General features: G+C 35.2%; 1 protein-coding gene across 1 annotated transcript in view; it reads left to right on the top strand.

The window, feature by feature from the left end:
* The first annotated feature begins 9,933 nt into the window (after window positions 1-9,933).
* Window positions 9,934-18,019, top strand: part of Zbtb20 (zinc finger and BTB domain containing 20) — a 387,136-nt gene continuing 379,050 nt past the window's right edge. The window contains exon 1 of the mRNA XM_028752420.1: window positions 9,934-10,069. The gene's annotated coding sequence lies outside the window, so the exon portion shown is untranslated. The remainder of the gene's footprint in view (window positions 10,070-18,019) is intronic.

The raw sequence follows: 18,019 nt of genomic DNA, 5'->3' as shown, positions 1-18,019 counted from the left end.
CAGAGAACAAACCATCTGCCTTCTTTATTATGAGTATCACAGCATTATGAGGAATTGGAAAGGCTTGAAAAACTGAGCCAGAGTCCTGCAGAAGATCTTAATACTTAGTACACTGGCTTATAGAAGTGCTTAGCATGCCCACACTTTTTGGAGTTTTGTTTTGTTTTGTTTTGTTTTGTTTTGTTTTGTTTTGTTTTGTTTTAAGAAAGTACTACTATTACCTTCTGATACATGGGCAGTAATGCCATAGTATTGTGGAATGACATGAACCCATGACAGAGTATTAGTGATCCACTTTTAGTTGAATGTTAAGCTTGTTGCTGGCAGTGAAACTCACGGTGACTTAGAGAAATAGAAGGAACAAAAATGAACTCCAGTTGCTAGCTTCTGGAGTTGCAGAAGGCATGCAGAGACCAGACTCAAGCACTGCTGTAATCCACCTGTGATGTCAGAGGAGTGTGCATCAGCTTTGTTGTCATGTGGATTTAGCTAGCAGCATCAGAATACAAGACTAAGTATAAGTTGACATAATTCCATAGTACATCTATATTTTCTTAGCATCTGGAAGGATTTGAAGTTTTAAAAATAATAAATGAACAAAAAAATTCAATTTAGCTCCAAATATAATAACACTGTAGTACTACCCTGAGCATTGTATAGGGTATGTTGTATAGGGTATATTGTATAAGGTAGGCCAAGATGAATATCACTATATATATGATATCTAATCTGCCAACAGAACTCTTTCACCTTACCTAGATTGTACTAAATCTGGCCAGCCTGGAAAGCTTATTATCAAGGAAAAAGCAAGGTTACTTTGTAAGTTCTCAGTGGTTTTCAGAATCATGCACTTGGATGGGTTGATTAGGCCAAAGACCTTCTTTATTCTAAAAGCTAAACATAGATACTTTTACAAAGCTATGGTTGATATTCATAACAACAAAATTATTGAACTGGTGAGGAACGTGACTGTCGAGTTCCTATAGATCATTTACTGGTAGGATTTTATTCTGTACTTACACAAAGTGCAGAACTACAGATGAATGTGCTTCGTGAACTTCTCATCCAGTAGTCTACAGCCTTTGAGAAATCTGTTATTTTTAGGAAGTTAATTTTAATTTGATGCTTGGATAGTCATGATCATACTCAAATGTATATGTGTATAAGTGTATATGCATGTACATATACACATTTTAATTTTACTATTTTTGATATATTGCTTCAATTAAGGAATTTATAAACAGACCTGAATTGTGAGTATGTTATAATGATGAATAAGGGAAAATGATGAACTAGGATAGGTGTGACAGTAATATCATGCATGAGGTCTGTACAGAGACTGCTCGCTGTAGGACTGTACAATTTCAACTTTTTTGCAACTATGTACAAATTTGACAAGTTATACAGTCCACAGCATCTGCAAAATAAAAGACTTTATCTCATCCATCTCTACATTTTCTTTAAATGATAAACTTCTAAATTAGAGAAGAAACTTCCTCTGAGAATTATGGGTTACAGTGTCAAAAAATCAGCTTAGAAATATATAAAATGCATCTTTAACATGCAGATATGTTAGTAATCACTTCTTTTTGGAAATAAAGAAATGGGGGAGTGGGAGAAGGGTGTAGATGGAGGAGGATGGGAGAAAGGAGAAGATCAAGGACCTGGACTTGGGGAGAGGGGATATGAATATTGTCAAGTTGATAAAACTAGGTTCTTATGGAAAATAAGGAGTTAAGGGGGAAAGAGATCTTCAAGCTATGTAATACACATAAATGTTGTATACTGTTAAGACAAGTCAAACATTTAGACTACTTTATCATTGTGGGACTGCATAAGGGTATCCTGGGTCATGGTTGAAAAGGTACCTAGAACCCCAAGATTCTCCGTGAAATTCTGCGTGAGAACCGGCAGGAGTTCGGTCCCTCCCATCATCCAAGATCCTGAAAAGCAGTCACATATATCTCCATAGAGTCACATAGGCCAGGCTGTAGGCCTCAGGCCCTAGGGATTTACATACTAATGAAGGCCAGAGGGCAGAGCAAATTAAACATGCCTCCCCCAGATCCTCCCCCAGTCCTCCCCCTTTCTCCCTCCCTATATAACTCGGGACTGCCCTGAGTTTTTGGGGGTACGCCTAGATCCATCTATTATCCGCCATGACAATAAACCTTTTTGGAACTAAGGACTTCCTCGTGTTACTGGGCCTGCCGCCGCCAAGGCCCTCAGGCCGCTGGAATCATAGGACCTCTTCCCTAATGTGGCTTGCGCTGCTGTGGCGGCCTTCTTAAATTTTCCCCACATATCATAGCCACTAAAATACATTTTATCCAATAACAGGCTTGAATCAATATCACTGTCCCAAGTTGTGTCTATAAAGCACTCCTCTGTGGCTACCCTCTTTTTCCACTGTTACTTTAAGTAGATTGTCAGTCTTTACAGGTTTAAAAGATGCCCTTCCTGGCTTAAAATTTAGCATTTTTCACCTTTGCCTTCTATCTTCCTTCAAAAGTTTTAACAAACTACCTAGTCTTCACACAGAAAATTTTGATGGATAAGCTGTATTTTGTAGATTAGTTTTCTCTTCTCTTTCAAAGGATAACAAAAGAAGCTGAGCAGGGACCACCTGTAGAAAAGATACTAAGGCATGTCTTAGAAATATAGAATTTCAGCATCAAAAGCTATAAAGATGGCACTTGGGAATCTACAGCTTAGAAGGCTATCTAGGTTAGTCATTCATATTAGAATTTGAAAACAAGTGTTTTAAAACTGTTACCTTAAATTTTATAGTATGTAAACCACAGCTGGTGAGGGTTCATTATAACAACATGAACAAAACAATAATACATACTCAATAGTGTGTGATGTGTCTCCTAATACTAAAGAAAATATAGTTCAAAATAGCATTGATATGTTTCAAGGCTTTAAACCACGTATCACTAACTGATAAAAGTTAAAAATATTTCTTGTTATTGATGGAACTTTAATGCACCAAATCATATGCTGTGTCTAACTACTAAAAAAAAGGTCTATCTTTTGTGTGAAACAATTTACAAGTTGGATAAGAATATGTTATTAAGATACTATCTTATGCAAATTCAGGTGTATATGGATTTATGTGCAAACTTATCTTGAGATCAGGTAACACAAGATTCTACATTGTGTGATATCTGTATAGGTACATATTGGTAATAATTTCATATAGTAGTAGTACCTTGACATCATTTAGAAGGTATTAAGAAACCTCTGCAAAGCCCTCCTTTTTCCTTAATGAGAGACTATCTACTAACACTGGGACTGGAAGAAGTGTCACAGTGACCCCCTAAATACATTCCTCCCACCAATAACCAGCAATTTTTTTTAAGAATCCTTCCAAAGAGAGTCAGAGAGACAGAGACAGAGAATTACAACCTCCATGCCTCTTTCCCTTGCTCTCTAGTGTCTAAGCTGGTCTGCAAGAGATCTTGAAGCCTCTACAGACTCGCTAGCTCATGAGCAAGACTGCATAAGAAGGAGCTCTGACTGTGCTTACCCAGAATTCTTTGTTCCACAAGTTACGAATATGAATACAACAGTCTCCTGAGCAAACAACCTGTAACACTCATCATAACCTCCACCTAAAGTATATATTAGAGTCATACTCCTTGAAGCAACTCTTGACACATCTCTATTTGAATAATATTGGCCAAGTTATTGGGCATTTCTTTTCTTACTGTACCTCTAGGTTAAATTGGATTATTAATAATAGTTACCTTAGGCATGATCTTAAGAAATGAATATAGGAGATAGTGAAGAGTCTCAGCAAATAGTGGCTCTTGCCACCAGGCCTGACAACTTGAGTTCCATCTCCAGAACCAACATTGTAGAGGTAGAGAACCACTTCAGCAAAGTGTTTTTTGCCTCTACATACCTGTCAATGGACACACAAAAATATTAAATAATTTTTAAAAAACTAAAGGCACTTTAACAAGTAAAGGCACTTGCTTCACTTCTAAAGATCTCAATCAGATTCTCAGAACCCACGCGGTGGAAGGAGAAAATACACAGAATGGAATTCACAGCTCCTGGTTGTTGCCCTCTGATCACCAACCTGTGATGTGGCAGACACACCCACACACATATATACCACACATATAAATAATTAAGAAATACATATTAACTTTTTGAATAGTATAATGCATAGAAAATGCTAACCACAATACATAGCACTTAGAGAAAATAAGTCAAGAGATAATATCATTACTGTGTCATCTGTAATTACTACAATAGGAGAAATTGAATGTCAAAATGCTACAGGGCATGTACAGCACATGAAGGAATTTATCAAGCAGTCAGCTCAGAAACAGAATAAGATTTTCCTATTGGTATTTCATGTTTTCCTGGAAGTTTTGAGGTAATCTTCCTTATTATTTCCAGGACAACATAAGAAATATTGTGTGAATTTTACCTACCTTCCCCCATCTCCCGCCGACCTGTTTCCTTCTTTTAATGTATATTTACTGAGAATTTATTGCTACCATGACCTTTCTTGGAAACTAGAGATAATAGCAAATAAAATGTTGACCTCATAAGGGTTTCTATTATATTGGAGTAGAAAGGGATAAAAATGATCAAACAAAATAGAAAGAAATATATGTATAGAACAAAGGTGCTTTTTTTGGGTCATGACCTCTTTTCCCTGTTACTTCTATTGTGTCATAGTATGGGATGTAATTTTTTCCTCCTCTGGTGCATACACAAAATAGAGCTGTGGATTCAGGATATTCCTTGTAGGAAACTTGTGCACAGGAAATCTACATGTCTTTAAAGGGAGTCAACAATCGCTTTGGGCTCTTTGTCCTGAGAACGCATGTTTAACTTCCTTCATTGAACTGAGTGGTAGATGCTCAAGGGCACATAGCATTCAAGATAAACAAGGACAAGTCACTATTTTTTAAGGGCATAAACTACCTTAGAGAAGACTGGTGACTAACAATACTGTGTGACTACTGTTATTAGGAAAGAGTAAAAACTAGGATCCTAGAAAAGATTGGAGAATAAAGCAAATTTTAACTGATACTAACAGCCTAATAATAATACAAAATGTTGGAAGTTAGGATGTAAAGTTCTAAGTTTTCCTTTGTTCAGTAAGTGGCATGTGCCTTTAATGAAAGTATTTTAAACAGAAGGAAAATATTTTGAAGAAACAAACAAAAAAGGGAAAATCACCTGTTAATTCACCCCTTACAGCCACTTTCAGATGCCATTTTTAACATTCATCAGACACTTTTTAAACTTTATTTTTATGTGTGAGAGTGATTTCCTGCATGTGTGTATGTGTACTGAGTGTATTTCTGATACAGAAGGTCCCTGGAAATGAAGTTTAATAAGGTGGTTGTAGGCTGCCATGTGGGTACTAGGAAATGATCACTAGTATTGAGTCCTTTGCAAAAACAGTAAGAGCTCTTAACCCAAGCCATGGCCCAGCCTCACTCTGGGCACTTTTTAAAGCATGTATAATGTTCTATGGTTTAGCTAGCTACTCACACCTTCTCAGAAAGGAGCATTTTAATTGGAAGGTAGTATGAATAGCAGTGTCTCAGACTTTGACTTGTTAGCTGTCTTCAAGTTTGAGCTTACATACCAAATGAGTTCCAAGCCCAGTAGTATAACTGTATCAGCCCAAAGATAGCATTAATAAAATGCATATCTTCCCTCTAAAACTCATAAGAGGGGCAGGTTTGGGGGACCAAATCTCGCTCTGGCTTCCTTGCTGGCTATTATTTTGGACAAGTTGTTAGACTATTGGGCTGGAAGTATCCTGTTCTGTAAAATCAGATTGTTAACATTTTATACCCCCTTACAGTATGTGGATAAATGAGTAAGGTGATGTATTTGAACTGTTAATTGTTAATGCTTGAGATTGGACAGTATTCACCAAATGCCATCACTACTGTTGTTGCTGTTAGGATTATCACTTCTGTACCATTACTCAGGAGCTTGCTGAAAATATATGTTTCCAGTGTAACTGAATTAGCCCTAGTGACAAAATAATTCAAGGCACATTTCCTTCTGGAGGTGAATCAGAGATATCATCTTTGCAACATTTATTGAGAAAATCTAGGTATAGAATAAGAAAAAAATGTAGTGTAATTTAGCTTAATATGGAGATGATAGTATACAAACCAAATTTATGAGTTTCTTTGTAGAAATTATGTTTAAATTATGTTTAACAGCATTAAGTACTGTTTATTTTATAATTTGGGACTTAAGTTATTCAAAGAAACTTTATAGTCTGAAGTCCCAGTGATCATAAAGTAGTGAAACTTTCTTTAAACATCAGTTATGGAAAAGAAAAATACAATTTTGGCTAAAACTAACATCTTCAAGTGGAAGACTTTATAATCCTCAAATCTTTGCTTACACATGAGAGTTAACAAAGATCTCTAGCCTAAGTTGGGGCTATAGATACTTGAGAATATTTATCAAACTGAATGTATAGTATTAGGAAAGTAGGAAAAAATAATTCAGATGTTCTATGAATGATACAATGGAGTTTATATGTTTTCTTATAAAAGCAGTTGACAATACATTATTAACTTTTTATTTATTTTGTCTTACTTATATTCTAGTGGCACTGGGGATTGAACCTGTGCCCGCATGCATGATAGGCAGGTACTCTACTGTTGAACTGTATTTCCAGCCCTGTGTTAACTTTTAAAATCTGTAGTCTGGCTTCAGTCTTAAAAGCCGAACTACATCACAAAGAGATTGTGTGCTGTATTCTTACATAGAGTATGCTTCATTTATAGTCACCACCTCTGTGCACAAACCATGTAACGATAGACACCTTGGTTTTTCTTTGTCTTAAACCCTCAGATGGAAAAATGAACCAATAACATCCTCATTGGTCTATGTTTATGGTTTCTAATAAGTATCTTTATATATCTTGATACATAATGGGTACTCAGTAAATGGTATCTGCTACCAACTATAATAACCACAACAGTAATAAGACAAAAGAGCCTCTAAGACAGTAATCATAAGCTCATTAATATATATTAATATGTAACATGCATTAATATATGAGTATGTAAATCATAACAATTGAAATTGTTTTGCCTAATATTTGACACACAGGAAATCCAGATGTAAATTTGATATATTTAAATGCTTTCATGGAAAAGGTGCTGTAATTATTTTAGTTAAATGAAAATACAAGCCAAAACTTCCAAGCTAACCCAATCATACAAAAGTGATAAACAACAGCCTCCCAATGATTGTTTAATTTTTACAGAAATGACCAAATAATTTGGGCTTAATGCAAATAAATAAGATGTGCAATGTTCTCTATGAAGTGATAGAAAAGAGAAATGTGTGGAAAAATCTTTGATGACCCCTGATTTGAATAATATTAATTGGAATCATTTTAAAAATCAAGAGGCTACTATTGCTAGCTGCAATAAATACATATGGAAAATGGCTACAGAGATTCACAACATAAAAATAGTTCATTGCTAAATTGGAAATTCTGTTAATGTCACAAACAGTGGGCTGTGAAACACGAATGAATTGTGGTGACAGTTGAGTACCAAGCTGACTATTTTTTCCCCTCAGAGCTGTCCGTATTTGGCTGTATATTTCCCTCATCCTGATTTAACCCATCAATATTTGTGCTTGTCTAACTAGCACCACCTTGCAACATACACATTAAAGATTTCATTTCTAACCCGCCTTGTTTCCTACTAAGCCTGTTTTCACTTTGTTACCACAGGTGTCTACTGTCCTGTAGTTTTCCAGATTCCTCACTTTATAGTCGAGGTTTTGAGCATCTTCTTGCAGGCCTCTGTGTTTATTATAGTCTTCCTTTTTTTCCAGCTGCCTAAGGTCTTTCTACCCTTTCTCATCTGCAGGCTGTTTATTAGAGCATATTTCTTTTCAGGATAGCTTTGACTTTAGGTACTTACTGGTCACCTAACCGTCTGCATTCACTTTCTATTATAGTTTTCTCACTCTAGTTTTTCTGAAACTTCATGGCAGGGTCTCTATGATGCTGGCTTTTGTGAACAAGACTTATTTTCTGAACCAAATAAAACTCCCTTCAAATGCAGCAGCTCCACACTTCATATGCTAGGCTGACCTTTGGGAAATGTCATTAAAAGACTCTGTGAAGAGTCTTTTAAAATGCCCAAATTATTGAGGCTAATGGCTTTTGTAGCATGGATACCAGCCCTATCTAATAGAGGAACAGGCCTAGAAATATATTTTTATGTGGATTTTACTGTGTGTGGTGATTTGGCCACGACTTATTGAATGACCTCTCTTTTCTAACCATTTTAATCTTAGAATAATCCTCTCTGATACTTACTGTTCTCTTCACTTAATAAAGGAGAAAACTTTAACCTTAACTTCTTAAATGATGAATTCAAGGTTCTAATATGCTAAAGTTTGTGCTATGAATTGAGCACGTAGTTGACTTTAGGACAGCAAAGTAAAAATTTTCAACTTTTATGTCCTATTTTTATTCTTTCAAATTGAAAAAAAATGGTTGTTTTTTAAACTGAACATTCAGTTAAAAACTGAACATCGAAAAGAACATTCAAAAGGTAAGAAAACTACTGAGCCCAGTTCCCAACTCCAAAAATTGTTCTTAAAATAGATTATTATTGGTATATTTTACAAGCTTCAGTATGACAGTACATTTACCTTTTCTCTTAATCCCAGTGTCTTCCACTTGCTTCCCTCTGTTAATATATTGAGTACTTATAGAGTATTAGAATGTTCTGAATCAACTTTTGTGGTTCAAGAGTCGTAATTGACCTCTTAACAAGCTATTTGTAACTCATCTTTTTATAGATGCAAACATTATAAAGGTATTGAGACATGTTCATTAATAGTGTTAATAAAAATATAGTGGAAAATGCTACATAATGTATGTTGCACCTTGTTACTGCTTCCTCCCCCCACCCTAAAAAAATTGTTGACATGAGAAAATATCCAGGTTAAAAACAGCACTCAATTTTAAATTTTTGCATCTGTGTGCACTTGTATTCACACTTGTAAAAAATATAGAAGAGTTACATATCTTGAACATAGATTCAGTAGAGATATAATTGAAATCATAATACATTTTAAACAATGTTTGACTCTTGTGTTTCTCTAGTAATGTGAGTCCATAGGAAAATGAAACCAAACACATCAAATCCTTCTACTAACAAAAAATGAGCTGTGCAACAACTGTCTTGAAAAATGGGTTGGACACTGACTAACCACTGATTTTCTAAAATAGTGTTGTAGCAATTTTAAGTTGTAGAATGTACAACACATGAGAAGAGTCAGTAGGATCTCTGTCATGGATGAAACTAAAAAACATCATTGAAATATAATATTGAAACTAATCCCCTCTCCATATTTTTATATCCCATTTCACTAATGTGTTGCAAAAAAAATAAAACAACAAAACAAACAAAAATAATCAACAATAACAACAAAAAATAACCCGCCATCTTCTACTCAGATGAAGTGTCCAGACAAGGAAGTCTGTAAATAATTAAAATAATGAGCTAGAGTACAAAAGACAGATAGACAGAGTGACAGAGGCAGAGAAAGGGATGGCATGATGGATTCAAGTGGAAAAAATCATTCACTGAAAAATGTTGAATATTCCAAAATATAAAATTAATGGAAGGGAAGAACTTTTTTCAAGAGAAAATACTTTCCATCCTTCAGCAGCAATGCAGAATTGATGGCCTGATGATAAAAAGCCTTTTTCGTGGGGTTCTTGGGAAGAACGTGGTCATCACAGAGGCTTCACTTGGTGTTCAGTTGCCCTGGGCAATCTGATCAGCGTGTCCTTGTTTCTAGAACTAAGTAAACCAAATCAGGATGAACGACACATGGTTTAATAGTTAACTTTCAGAACAAGGGGCAGGAGATGCGTTTATGCCATCATGCAGTCTTCATTCCAGTCTCATTACTGAAGTCTGTTCTGAGAGCATTTACAACTTTCCGGAGAGTATAAGCTTGGCAAAAGCCTGAAGATGGAAAGAGAGCTTAATGGCCATCTCGTTCTGGAGTCTGCTTAATTCAGGTGAATCCTTGCAGCCAGTCATTCTCTAGGACCCAGATTCTTGTTATTAATGGTGTTATTGTGATTATTACTAGCCTTTGCTTATCATGGGAGGTAGCTTTCCATTTTACTAACCTTGAAATTTGCAAAAAATCGTCTGACTACTCTGAGTCTCTGAGGAAATCAATGTCCTCTCCAAGTAGGAAATTTGAGGTAGTTTGAAAAGTACTTGGGTATGCAAATTCAATACGACATTTTACAGACAAGATACAGAAAATATCTTAGGAATACTCTTTTATTTGACAAAGGACAGGACGAATGAACAGAGAAAATTGTATTACATGGTATATTCGGTCCATAGGGCTCAGGTGTTTGACCTTTTGGGTTTTACCTGTTCTCCTTCTTTCCTGGAACCCAAATTATGCACTCTCTAGATAGCTAGCTAACAGACTCTCCTCCTCTTAGCATCTCTTTCATCTCATCAGAAGGAAACTAACCATAGACTAGGTCCTAACATATTTAACAAACTGGGTTTGAGTTTTCTGAACAAGTATTTTAAACAACAGAATGAGAGTAGCCTTTTGCTAAGCACTGAGTTCATGAGAGTGTCCGAAGAGTTTGGTATAGAGTTGATATTAGATACAATAGTTGATATTAGAATATCATAGTTAAACTGAGCAGCAACAATAACAACAGTCAAGAAATGTTCCTTACTCTCTCCTTTTTAATTCTATAAACAAATATACTACCATAAAATACTTCAGCGAACAGAAAGAGCATGTGCCTATATTTTTGTTATATGTTCATATAACTTTATTGTAGTTCCTGCCACACATTAACATTATTATCTGTGATGTCTCTTAGGATCATCTTGTGTCTGTGCTGTTCTATTAATGTTACTGGTTTTTCTCATTCTCTGGTTTTATTTGCTCTTTTTATCTATGCTAAGTAGTTCCTTTTCTAGCCTCCCTGTGCACACTGGACAGATGGGTGCTTTTCTCTACAGTGCCCTTTAAAGGATGAAGACAGAGGAGATTTTGAAGAATATTTTACCAGAATAATTGAAAAATTATTTTCTGTATATCATATATACAAACACAACAGTGATGTAAAATGCAAATTGTATGCATCTGTGCTCTCCTCTGCTTTTATTATGGTGGCTGGTGCTGTAGCATCTAAGCACTTTGTTATCCCTCTTACTATTGTTTACAACCTGATCACTCCAAACTGTCTTTGACAATCAGAGAATTTCATTAGCAGTTCATTCACTTGCTGTTTTTCAGGACCTTTGCATGTAAAAGTATCAGAGATCTTACTTAGTAGCTATAGCACATACATTACAGTAAAGCAAAAGAATACTTCTGACATGAAGGTAGGGGAAGACCATCCCAAAGCATTTCCTAACATTAAGTTTATGACATATAGTGTCCAAATAATGATGTAGAAGTCTATATCCAAGTGAAAACTGAATCCTTCATTACTACTTTTCTTTATCATGTTCTCTGCCATTGTAGTAATGAGAACTGTGATGTGAAGAACATACATGATGCCCACATTTTCCATATGTAAAGATCAGGGCAATTCTACCTTTTCAAAGCAGGATCTCTATTGATGTAAACATCTCTTAGCTCAGAACTATAGGTGTCAATCTTTGTTAAAAGCTACTGTTATTTTTTATAACTAAAATGATGAAAATTTATTTATTAAGAGGTTCATTGTCATTATCGTGGAGTGTGCGTGGTCGGTACCTTAACAGTTTGATTGAATTAAAATCAAGTTCATGCTGGGGTTTCTTTTGCAGCTCTATTCCTTGCTTTCTCTTTGACTCCAAGCTAATTGCGTAACCTCTGGTTGACTTGTGCCTCGTCTACACATTCAAAGTAAAAATCAGAAATGAGGTTATTATCTAACTAATGTAGGCTGGAACATTATTTCTCTAAATATTTCTGGGCTGCATTTGAGATTTCTGATAGTAAAAAACCCAGAGTCTTACGAACATTCTCCTGTAGCCTTAGACAACTACCCTATGGGAGAGTATACATTAGGGCCACACACAGATGAGAAATCTTGCAGTAATCAAACTGGAGATGATGTTCCTTTCCTACATACACCGAGCTTCTTACTCTGACTCTAGAATCCAAACCAAGTCCTTAGTGCATTGCTGAACAAGAGACATTTTCTGATTCACTGCCCTAAGGGAAATGTAGTGCCAATACCAGAAAAAAAGACACTCAGTCTCTTCATGCCATAGAAGTAAAGTGTCAGAATGCAGACATGAACCTGGACCTTCCAGCTTTCAATCCTACTGTATTCCAAAGACACACTATTTTCCTTCACTTTATTTGTGGTTTCAATGACTCCCAACTGTCTTGGAATACTATACTGTAATACAGTACTATAAAAATAGTAATTGGACACACATCAACTAATTTTTCTTCTTAAACATGTGGAAGAACCCATTTTAGTGATTAGTTTTGGCCAAAGAGTATTTTAACAGCAGTCTTGTATTCTTTTGGGTTAATGAGAGCAGTAAAATAAATCATCTTTGTCTTCACTCTTTATGGTCAATATGTAGATATGAACAGGTTTATGAACTATAGCCAAATTCCACTATGACAATATTTAATTAAAGAATTCCAATGCAAATCGCTCCTCTGGAAACACATGACAACAAAATACAGTAAGGTGGACAGCGAAAGGCGGGACAGCTACTTCAAAGACACTTAGGACAGCTGTGTTCTAGTACTGTCTCACTCCTCAGGAAACATCTGCTGAGCTTCAGGAGAGCTGAGACTGCATAATACCTTGCTTCTCTAACATGTCTGAATGTTAAAGAGATCTAGCAAAGTTGCAAATGATGTCTCGGTTGCTGTATGAAAATTCAGTTTCAATTCTTTTGGACTAGCATTTGATCATTTCTAAATATTAAAATATTTGATAATTGTAATGTGTAATTAGAGTTAAGAATTACTTTTATAAAGTTTGAGAGCTTAGGTATCGAACCCAGACAGATCTGAGTTCGTATCTTGGTGAGTTGGCAACTTTAAATTTGGTAATTCTGTTAGCTTTTGCTTTCTAGTTTATAAAATTCAAACAGTTACAGTCTTTTAAGCTATTGAAAATTAAATGAGATACCATAATTAAATTTTGGCATCATGGTGCTTAGCTTGTGATATGAATCTATTACAAGTTAGCAGTTATGGCTAAGCATCTCACTTTATCTGTAAATTAGGGGAAATCACTTTTAGAAATGGTAAACAAGTATCTTAAAACTTCATATGGATATGTATCTAACATCTTGTCCCCGGTCTCGGCATTAGCTCAAATTTGTCGTTCTTACTCTACATGTAAATGCTAGTTACCCTGATTTCTCTGTAACATTGATACTTGACAGAAACAACATGAAAGAGGACAGGTTTATCTTAGCTCACAGTATTAGTGGATGCCATTCCATTTTAGCAGGGAAGGCATGGGAATGCACCTAACGTGGAGCAGCCAAAGCATGCAATGAAGTTTCTTCTCATCATAATAGGCAAGGAAACAGAAAGTAAGAGGACAGAACCAGGGATAGCCATAGGCTCCAAAGGCTAGCTACCACTGACGTACTTCAAACAGGTAGCCCACACTTCTTGACATTTCCACAGCCTTCTAATATCAGGCCAACAGTTTGGATACAAGTCGTGATGACATGAGCCTATGACAGACGTTTTAATCTCAAATCAAAAAAAAATTTATTAACTTGTTAGTTGAAGTCTTTGACAGATTCAGCCTTCATTTTGGTATTTTGTCAAGTATTGCTACTTTCAACTAAGAATGGACACATGGAAATAATATAAATCCACTGAAATTCTCACAGATACAGTCAAGGTATAATAGACTGTTGACATATACTTTCAGAAGTAGAAGTCTGAGCTTTGCAGATGTCTAAATAAAAATTAGCATGCCCCTGGTGTTGCTTATCTGCCATCACCCACTGGCCATCTAAACTCAACCATTGGTAGCTTCTTCTCAGAGGATAAGTGATGTCTTTTACCTGCTGCTTAAATACTCTTCATTTTCCCTATTTTCTGTAAGCCCTATGTGACTCTGAAGAATTAATTAGACATATGAATAGGTTAAAATTGTTATGAATAGGTTAAAATGGTTTATGAATCTATTTGCTTAGTTCTATATATTTTATTAGGATAGCTTTCAATCATTTACCTAATAATTTTAACAATTGAATCATTTTTTATGAAAAAAAAACACCCCATGTATTGAAGTAACATATTTTTGGATGGCCTGAAAAGAATCATTTGAGTATGCAATAAAAGTACACGTGGTTCCATTTTCCTTGACTCATACCATAGTAAGTATTAGTCAAGTCACATGCCTAAATTTGGGAAATTTTGTAGCACTCTGTCACTAAGTTTCAGGGCATATAAAATACTGTTTGCCTGGCTTTTAAGTCTGTGGATCTTACATGGTGCCTGGCATGGAGATAGGAAGGACATTTTTTTCCATTAAGCTTTTACTCTGTTTTGAAAGGAAAAGTTGAAACAGAGTCCCTACTGAGATTTTAACATGTTCCATGGTGGTAACCATAGGAAATAGGGAAACAGGAAATTTTTGGACAGAAGGAAGCCAAGGTGTCCATCTCAGCCTGTCCTCACCTCTCAGATACCATTTGGGCTTGATAAGATTATTTTTATCTATTTATATATTTAATGCTTTATATTTCCATAGTCATTTCAGAAAGTATAGAAAATATTACTGCTGATTGTATTCTAAATAGAATGTAGTTCTTATGTTCTGGAGGAACTGATGGAAACATTCCTTCAGATGCTAAATAGGTAAGACAATGGAAGTTTGCATTAGCAGAGATCATTTGGAATATTTAGAAGAATTCTCAAAGATTGTCTAGATATGAGGAAAAATTATTATTGTATAAAAATATATGAGCACAAAATGATGATACTGTTGAGTTTAGGTCACGTGAATTTTCACACACAAATGCTCATATATTCTTCATCCTGGTCACCTTTCTATTCCTTGACCTATTTAGCCAAACTGAATTCTCACTCACACTCCATATTCAGAAGTATTGTATCATGTAAATTAAAATGATATCAAACACAGTGATGTTCTTCCCTAAAAATGGAAACACATATTTCATGACTGTTTAATGTATGTATGCATTCATTTGTGTGTTTCCTACCTATGGGGAGTATGTTTTAAATACCCTGGTCAGGTAAAGCTCTGTTAAAAATCTATCATCTCAAGAACTTTGTGCCCATTCATGTAGTTTCTATTTTCTTTCATCATGCTGCAATTATTATGAAAACTATCCTAAAGATACCACTTTCTATTCTCGTTACATTTAATTGGTGAAATACAGATACTGAATAGTAGTCATGGCCCTATCCTCACTTGAATACTAAGCTCTTCTTTTCTATTTTTTTCTTTTTTTCTAATTTTTTTTTTTACTGGAAATTTTATTTACATTTCAGATGTAATCTCCTTCCCCCACCTCCATCCAGGAAGCTCCTATCCCATCCTCCCTACTCCTGCTTCTATAAAGATATGCCCCCACCCACCCTCCCACTCTCATCTCCCCATCCACTATTTCCCCCACACTTGGGCATCCAGCCTTCACTGGACCAAGGACTTCCTCACCCACCTATGCCTGACACTGTCATCCTCCCCTACATATACAGCTGCAGCCATAGGCCCCTCTCTATGTGCTCCCAGGCTGGTGGTTTAGGCCCTTTTCTTATATCTAGAGTAGCACAATACTTTAAAAGCGTTTGTACAATCCCACAATAGTAAATTAAAAACAAACAAGCAACCTCTAACTAGATCATAAAGACTGCTTCTGATGACTGCCATTAACATCATTCTTCTCATTCTTAGCTGAACCACACCGGTTGTTTAATATTAGATTATCACATTGTACAGTTAGCTTTTTTCACAGTACATTTTTGAAAGATGAACACATGGTTATGTATACATAACCATGGTAAAACTTCTCCTAGCTACAAAGCCTTTAAAGTGAGTGTGTGTCCAAAGGCGTGGGGAGGAGGTTTGCTCAAGGTTGAAAGGCACCATAATGTGTCAGAATGCTTGTGTTCTGACTCATACTGACACTGAATGAGTTGTCACTCAGTGATTTAACCAGTTCCCACATCTGACTCAATGATAGTTTACAACAGTCTGAATTTTAATAATTATCCAAATAATAAAAGTCAGAAACATTTTTGAAATGTTCAATATTGTATTACAATTTTAAACTGTAAATAATAGGTTTCTCATGAGATAGAGGGCCATTTTTGTTATGTTAAATTCTCTTCTTCCAAATGCTGGAGTCTAAATTAGCCAGAGTCTTGTCTAAGGGGCCAGTAATGGTTCATGGTTGTTAAACTAATAAAAGAAATGAGAGATACTTAGAGAAGTATGTAATTTGATGAAATTTGTATTCCTTAGATTCTCTAATGTTTGACACCGGATGAGTTGAAAGCATTTTTCTGACAATGGAAAGCTCTTGTGAGCTAGACAAGGTTTTCTGTAAAAGTGTAGTCCTCAATTGTGTCAGGAGCTGATGCAGACTGGAAGGACATATCAGTGCAGATTCTTAGTTGATGGCGGTTCCTAGGTGGGTCTGTGGACCCTCTTTAGAATGAGCTCCACTAATGATTTGCTAGTAGATGTTCTAGAAACCATCTCTGAAGCTTCTGGCAGTCTATCAGTGCTCTAGCTTTCAGGATATGTGTTTTCTGGTTATGGGCAGAGTTAAAGAGATTACTTAATGTTCTATTCTATAAAGCACCACAGACAGAACATTTTATTTTTTCAGTCCTGTATCTTTGGACTTTTCTGTTTGTTCCTAAATTTGCATGTTTTAACTTAGGAAAGAATACAAATAGATCTGTTTTGTCAGAACTTTTACTTTAATTGACACAATAGGATCTATCAGACTAGGGAATCTTTTACAAATTTTGGTTATTTTTTTTTTGCATATGCCCAGATGTCTACACAAAGCTAAAATGAATTGAAAAAAAAATAACACTTCTATTTAATGTAGTTAAAACAGTTTTTTCATGCAAGGGCAAAGACATCTGTTCTAACCTCTCACAAATATTCAAGTCTATAAGGATAAACAAGAAATATCCCATTACTGAGAAAATTTTATTTTTTAAAAGACAATCTCTTTCTCTATTCAACATACTCAATTCCCTTGTCATTTTACATTATAAATAAATAACAAACCAATTTGGCACATGCCCACCGATTAAAAATAAAAGTTGTCAGAAATGAGAATGGAAAGACAAAAATATGAATTATTAATTATAATATTAAGCAGCATAAAAATGCCTAACATGAAATGATACCATCTATAAGAAATTTTATCAAAATAAAAATGAGAAAATGATTTAATATTTATCATGTAAAATTACATGATATAATTGAAATAATTTTACATGATAAATACATTTACATTATCTAATACAGGTATCAAATTTGATGAAGAGATATATTGAACATTGTAAATAAAATTCACTTCTGGTATGGTAACATAAATGGAGGTATTATTTTAAAATCATTAAAATGATTCCCGGCTAAATTGTCTTACTGACCTAGTAGTTTTGCTCATTATAACGTCTCATCCTTACATATTAGTTTTAAGATGGTCAGCATTTTGAAAAACAAGAATGCTTAATTAACAGAAGGGATGATGCCTTTCTCTTTAGGATATTGCTTAGGAATTTACACCATTGGTTTTGGATGGGGAATTAATATTTTTTGATGCAGGGATTTGAAACAAGTATGTATTGAATACTGTTCAACAACATAATATGAGCTTTCATCAGCATACACAGGCAGATATCAAGAGGTGCAGACACCAAGGATCCCTACAAATATTTCCTTCTGTGTCTTCCTCCAAGAGGCTTCTGAAGCATTCTCACTGTGATACGTGAATGTGTGGGAGAATAT

The sequence above is a fragment of the Grammomys surdaster genome, unplaced genomic scaffold (genome assembly GCF_004785775.1).
Source record: "Grammomys surdaster isolate TR1022 unplaced genomic scaffold, NIH_TR_1.0 125901, whole genome shotgun sequence".
Classification (NCBI taxonomy): domain Eukaryota; kingdom Metazoa; phylum Chordata; class Mammalia; order Rodentia; family Muridae; genus Grammomys; species Grammomys surdaster.
The sequence above is the reverse complement of the archived record's forward strand: the minus strand, read 5'-3'. Positions and strand labels throughout refer to the sequence as shown.